The 7,257-nt window shown below is 35.3% G+C and overlaps 1 pseudogene; it reads right to left on the bottom strand.

Annotated features, from left to right (window-relative positions):
* Positions 1-526: 526 nt before the first annotated feature.
* LOC105513442 lies at positions 527-915 on the bottom strand (annotated as a pseudogene).
* Positions 916-7,257: the final 6,342 nt, after the last annotated feature.

The following is a 7,257-nucleotide window of genomic DNA, read 5'->3' as shown; positions in this document are numbered from 1 at the left end:
CTCTGATGGTAGTTTCTTTTGCTGTGCAGAAGCTCTTTAGTTTAATTAGATCCCATTTGTCAATTTTGGCTTTTGTTGCTGTTGCTTTTGGTGTTTTAGATATGAAGTCCTTGCCCATGCCTAGGTCCTGAATGGTATTACCTAGGTTTTCTTCTAGGGTTTTCTGAGCTGAAGTTTAACTTATAGATTTTTGCATTTCATATCTATTTGAAAAGAATCACAACATAATAATTTTCATTCTTTTATTATCCCACTGTCCTTTTCACCTTTCCTTTTTGGTTGAAAATAGAGGCTATATGCTTAGGATAATCATCTGGACAGGAGACTGACACAAGTTCCATGACATTTCAAGAAAGTCAGTTCTGTCAGGGATTATAGATGACACAAATGTCAAATGTTCACAAGGAGATTAGAAAGGAATTCTCTAGGACAAGATTTATTCATTTTCAAATGGATTTATCAAGTTTCTCTCAATTGGCTAATTCTGGTATTGCTTGAAAAGAAGCCAGAATGAAATGAGTTTTTTTTTTTTTTTTAAATTCAGCTTTTTATTGAACACGTTATAAAAGAGATTTAGTCAAAAAGACCAAAGCCCATGTCATCATCAGACTCCTCGGATTCTTCTTTCTTTGCTTCCACTTTCTTCTCAGCTGGAGCAGCAGCAGTGGAGGGGGCAGGACCTCCTGCTGGTGCAGCACCAGCTGCTGGAGCAGATCCACCAGCCCCTACATTGCAGATGAGGCTCCCAATGTTGACATTGGCCAGGTCCTTTGCAAACAAGCCAGGCCAAAAAGGTTCAACATTCACATCGGCTGCTTTAATGAGGGCATTGATCTTATCCTCCGTGACGGTCACCTCATCGTCGTGCAGAATGAGGGCCTAGTAGATGCAGGCGAGCTCGGAGATGGAGGCCATAGCGCGGGCAAGCGTGGGGCTGGCGCTGCCGGACGCGGTGCTAGTCGCCCGAAGAAGTGAGGGCCTCACCCCAACGCGGCCTTAGCTTCCTCGGAAGGACCGAGCACCTTCGCGGCAGCTGAGGAAAGCTGAAATGAGGTTTTAAGAGCTGCATAGGTGTGAGGTTCCTCTTGAAAGAGATATAAGCCAGCCACAAAAAGCAGTTTTGAATAAAGCTTCTGGTGGTACATTTTTTTATATCACTTGTGTGTGACCACTTAACTACCTAAAATTTATAGAATCTCTAAAGTTGTAAAAAAAACTGGATTGATATATGTTTTCTCCAGAATTCTTTAGGAAGTCAGAAATCCACTCAAGGTAAAAAATGGAAATCCTGACCACACTATCAAAACATTTTCATATACTTTCAGGTAGTATTTCTTCATACTAAAATATGTTTTCTGTCCTTAAGCCAACAGTACTATTCTTTTTCTATCTTTTGGACATGAAGGACTTAGAAAAATACCTGTTAATAATAACTTCCAGTGCCATGGTTTGCTCAGTGTAGAATTAGAGAAGAGAATGGGTAAAGGTACTTGGAAAATACATGTAAGAATCTAGAAGAGTGTAGCTAAAGGAAAAAAGAAATTTGAGAGAGAAGTGTATTTTTCTTATGTAGATCTTCAGTTATTGATTGACTATCAAATGAAGCGGTTAAAAACAAAACAGGTATATGTTCTAGCCTCAACTATCATAGAAGAAAGAAAATGGGTCAACAGTAATGGAAAGTTTAAAAAAATATAAAACCTTCCTTATAGCCATATAAACAATTGTCGTAACGTTAATCTTAAGTAGTAAGAAGCCTCAGTAGCCTACCCATTAAGTTGGCTAAAATTATCGTGGCATGAGTTAATTAATTTACACTACCACAATTTGTATTCCTCTCCTGAAATTTATACTATAATTACACCAATTTTCATATTTTCCACATATTTAAATATATAGAAACTCATTAGCCATATTGCCTAACTTGATATACATTAATTTTTCACAATTAGATACTTAAAATTGTTTTTGTCAAAGCTTTGCATGAGTCATTTAAAATATACACTCATTATTTATTCATTCAAGCTATCAAGTTTCCTTCTAGTCTTTGCTTTGAATACAACCTGCTTTTACTCTTCTGGCTGGCAAAGTCAAAATTGGTGCAGGATTTTTCAATAAAGCAAAGACAGAGGGAATCAGATGCTTATCCATAAAGCAACCAAGAAAAACAAGCCTCAGAAATACATTGCAGAGTCAATTTTCAGTCAAGCAGAACTGAGACAAAGCAGCCAGGTATGGCGGAGATCCCACTGAGGTGGTCCTATTTTAAGCAGAGCTCAGAGTTTGTGAATAGAGTCCATTATTTCTTCCTATTTTAATTCAGTAGAAAGTGAACAAAGCGGATTCCAATTCCATCAGCAAATTAAGTAAAGCTGAACAGAGTGGATTTTATACTGGCAACATAGGAGAGAGCAGGCAAATGGAATCTGGGAGAAAGTGACAGAAAACAAGAGAGCCAAATTATTTTAAATTTTCTTTTATTTTAATTTCCCATTTGATTAAAATAGATTTCAAAGTATTTCAAAGTGTTCAAATTGATCTTAGATATTCTAAGATCAATTTGAAATTTGGCAGGGGCATGCAGGCTGGCAGTTCAAACTGCAAATCCAACCAGGAACAATAAAGATTTTATAAAACATATAGGTTTTCTAAATTCTAGCTCCTAGTATACTGTATAGCTGCCTAAACTATGTGTCAAAAATATTTCCATTTTCTAAATTCTATTTTACTTTACAAATAGTTTTACAGAATTTTAAAAACAAATTATTTCCTAAAACATTGTGTGTGTGTGTGTGTGTGTGTATATGTGTGATGTGGCTTTTGTTCTTTGGAATGTTTTTGGTGTTTCTCTGTAGTTACATCTTGAAATATTTTCTAAACTTAACATTATTATGTAAATATAGCTTTTAAATTGGTATCAATTTAGTCTAATTACAACCCCATTTTAAAAAATTATATTGTTTAGACTTAAGAAAGGTTGAATATATCCTTAAAAGTGGGGATTGGATGGTGAGATGACACAGGTTCATTGGGTGGCATAGAAAGACTTAAAGCTTAGGCACCATCTGAACTAACACAGCACTAGGGCTCCTTTAACCTATCTCTGTGTAGCACAAGCCATAAGCACTGGTTCTGGTCAGTGGCTCATACATTCATTCCCTTTTCCTCCCTTACTCCTTGCCTTTTTGCCAAAAACTGCGAGAGCTTCTGTTAGTCTTATGATTTAGAACATATTCATAAATCTAGACATAGATATACAACCAGATAAAAACAAAACAAAACACAGGTAAAGAATATTAATTTTATTATATTATTGACACCCTGGGAAATAATAAAATAAAAAAACTAATGGCTGAATAATTGCTGGCTAAACATTCAAGGGAATAATAAAAATAGGGTATCCTGGTGAAGTCAGTAGCTAAGTTGTTGAATTTGAAATACATTTTAAATACTGCTTCATTTGCTTGTAATGTCACTGCACACTAGATGCCATTGAAGGAATAACAGATAAACATACAATGTGCTTCATATACTACCAAGGGAGATAAAGCTGATAAATATTGAGGGATTCAAAAAAGACCATGTTTTGGAGAGAGTTCTTAAAGAATACCTCACGAAAATCATGGCATTTGATCAGAGAGTTGTTGAAACATGAAACAAGAAAGGCTTGTCAATGTCTGGAAGGAAAGAATCATAGAAAACAAAAGGGTAAGTTCAATAACTCTGACAGATAACAAGCTCAGTATCATTGCAGAATATCTAGAAAATTGTTAGTGTTGAAGATAAGAAAAATAGTAGTACAAGATTTGGTATAGGTAGATAGAAAATGTATTATAAAATATATTTTATATTAATAAATATTCTTAACACCATTATTTCTATTTGAATCAAAAGCTCTCAACATTGGGAAAATCATGGGACACATAAATGTTGGAAAATATAACTTTTCCTGTCAGTGCATTTTGTTTTGGAAATTATAAATATATCTCTTGAATTCAATGTTCATAACTGAAAAAAGTTTAGAAACTCAGATCAGATTTTCTATCTCTATTTCCACATTTTAAAAATTATCCTTCCATCAAAGTCCTTTTGTTTTTCTTGTAACCGTTTCTTATTTGTAAGATAACTGACTTTTTCTATAACTTCTTTGGACCTCAAATATATTTGTAAGATTTTATGTGATATTAATAAAATTTGTTTCAGTGATAGCATTATGGAAGGAAAGAAATATCTGAAAATGTTTTTAATTCTATTTATTTTTACTTTTAATTATACTAATATATATTTGGGACTTAAATATTTTTTAAAAATGTAAAATTACAATGCAGAAGAATAGTACCTAGAACATCTATGTATCCTTTACTCAGCTTACCTAGTTGTTAACACGTTATTATATTTTCTTTGTCATTTTCTCTATATATGTATGTAGGTATATTTGTATGTGTATATATGCTATGTTATGACCCATTTGAGAATAAGTGGCAGACATGAGGCCTCTTTACCCTTCAATATTTCTGTGCTTATTTCCTATAACAATGGCATTATTTGCATAAACACATTGCAGTTATCCATTGTACACAGTTAATTATTAAGAAAACAGGTTTTAAAGATTGTCTCTCAAGTAGAGTCACCGTAATATTTCCTCATTAATTGATTCAATTAATACATTTTTGGCAAGAATATCACATAAGCGATGTTTAATTTCTCTCAAAATCATCAAGAATCACACAATTTTGAATTGCCATATTATTAGTAATGCTAATTTTGGTCATTTGCTTAAAGTTGTGTAGGTAGATTTTTCCACTGTAGTTTACTTTCATTTTCTTTTGCATTAGTGAGAGATATTTTGAAAGTGAGATGAGATAGTCCCCTTCACCCTTTTGCAGGTGGGAACTGTGCGCTGGCTCTGGACCCAGCCAGCCAATTTGGCACTGACAGGAATCAACGTCACTTACTTGTACGCGCTGGGCTCAACCCCTCCCAGGAGGGAGCACAGAGGTGAGGGGGGACCTGGGCGGGGCGAGTGCTTTTGGGCTCCAGTCCCACAGCAGTGTCTAGGGGTGTGTTACAATTAATGCTCTTTTAGCTTTGCCATCCACGGTGGCTTAAGTGTTAAGTAGCTCAGTGAAGAGTCAGTGTGACAGCCTTTTTGGGTTCCTGCACCCAGTCATACCGAATTCTTGTCCGGCAACCGGAAAGAATCATATCACATGAATAATTTGAAAGGTGATAAATGTAGGATTTTGTTAAGTGATGGAAGCGACTCTCAGTATGGAGGGGGTGCTGGAAAGGGAATGATGTTAGAAGAAGGTGATCTTTCCGTGAAGCCCAAACGTAGTCTCTGATATCCAGCTGCCTCTTCTCTCGATATTGAAATGCTGCTTCTTTTCTCTCCTCTGCTGCACTGGTATGCTGCTCTGCCAGTGGAGCTTGGGGTTTTTATGGGCATAGAGTAGGGGATGTGGAGGCTTGTGGTTTTTATGGGAACAAGGTAGGGGATGTGGCAGGCCAAAAGACAACATTCAGGCAGGAAAACAGGGATGTGAAGTTCTCATTTAGGGCTTCGGACCCAGGCTTGAGGGTGGAACTCTTGCCAGGGACCCTGCCCTTTCTACCTAGTATTTCCCTGCCTCCTGTCCGTATCAAAATGATGTAAACATTAATATACTGACTTCCTCAAAATTCCACTCACTCATTTTATTATTCATTGATGCTTGCATGAACTAAGTATTTTTGTACTGTGGTAATTTTTTTTAACTTTTATTTTAGGTTCAGGGGCACATGTGCATGTTTGTTATGCCACAGGGGTTTGTTGTACAGATTATTTCATTGCCCAGGTACTAAGTCTAGTACCCTATAGTTATTTTTTCTGATCCTCTCCTTTCTCCCATGCGCCACCCTCAAGTAGGCCCCAGTGTCTGTTGTTCTCTTCCTTCTGTTCATGAGTTCTGATCATTTAGCTCCCACTTATAAGTAAGAAAATGCAATATTTGGGTCTCTGTTTCTGTGTTAGTTTGCTAAGGATAATGGCCTCAAGATCCATCCATGTTCCCGCAAAATACATGATCTCATTTTTTATGGATGCATAGTATTCATTATATATCTATATAATACACACACACACACACACACACATCACATTTTCTTTATCCAGTCTGTCACTCATGACATTTAAGTTGATTCCATGTCTTTGTTATTGTGAACAGTGCTGCAATGAACATTCACATGTCTGTTTCTTTATGGTAGAATGATTTATATTTATCAGGGTACATTCCTCGTAATAGAATGGCTAGGTTGAGTGGTAGTTTTATTTTCAGCTCTTTGAAGAATTACCACACTCTTTTCCACAGCTGGTGAACAAATTTACACTCCCAGTAATATGTTCCCTTTTCTCCACAACCTCAACAGCATCTCTTATTTTTTGAATATTTAATAATAGCTATTCTGACTGGTAGTGGATAGTATCTCATTGTGATTTTGATTTTAGTTTCTCTAATGATCAGTTACATTGAACTTTTCATCATATGCTTGTTGGCTACATGCATATCTTTGTATCGAATAGTGTCTGTTTATATCCTTTGCCCACTTTGTAATGAGGTTGTTTTTCTTTTTCTTATAAATTTATTTAAGTCCTTTATAGATGCTAGATATAGAATGTTTTCAGATAGATAGTTTGCAAATATTTTCTCCCATTCTGTAGGTTGTCTGTTTACTCTGTTGATAGAATTTTGCTTCACAGAAGCTCTTAAATTTAATTGAATCTGATTTGTAAATTTTTACTATTGTTGCAAGTACTTTTTGCATCTTATCATGAAAACCAAAAAGGAATTGAAAACTTAAGTATAAATTCCAAAACTATAAAAACGCTGTAAGACAACCTAGGTGATTTTTAAAAAATTACTCACATTATTTTCTGTATTTACTAGTTGCCCTTCTATTGTAAGGAAAAACTTTTCCTTTCCTCTTGTTAATTAATTCATTCATAGTACTGTGAAATCAAGAATTCCTATCATACTCAATACATTATAAGCCATTATCATGATATATTTTAATGCTAAATCACCATAGATTTGGTCAATGGGAGATCCTTCAAGCTATCTCGTGTCTCTCTTACATACCCATATGAGTCTTGACCATTTTCTTACTTTTTAGCATAGTGTATTACAGGCATTTCCTTACTTTAGGCACAAAATATTGCAGCTTCATCTTTGTTTTCTCTGGCCCATTCCTTGAGGATCCCAGTTTTTATTTATTTAT

The sequence above is a fragment of the Colobus angolensis genome, unplaced genomic scaffold (assembly GCF_000951035.1).
Source record: "Colobus angolensis palliatus isolate OR3802 unplaced genomic scaffold, Cang.pa_1.0 Scaffold23, whole genome shotgun sequence".
Taxonomy (NCBI): Eukaryota; Metazoa; Chordata; class Mammalia; order Primates; family Cercopithecidae; genus Colobus; species Colobus angolensis.
Note: the sequence above shows the minus strand (reverse complement) of the source record. Positions and strands in the feature narration are given on the sequence as shown.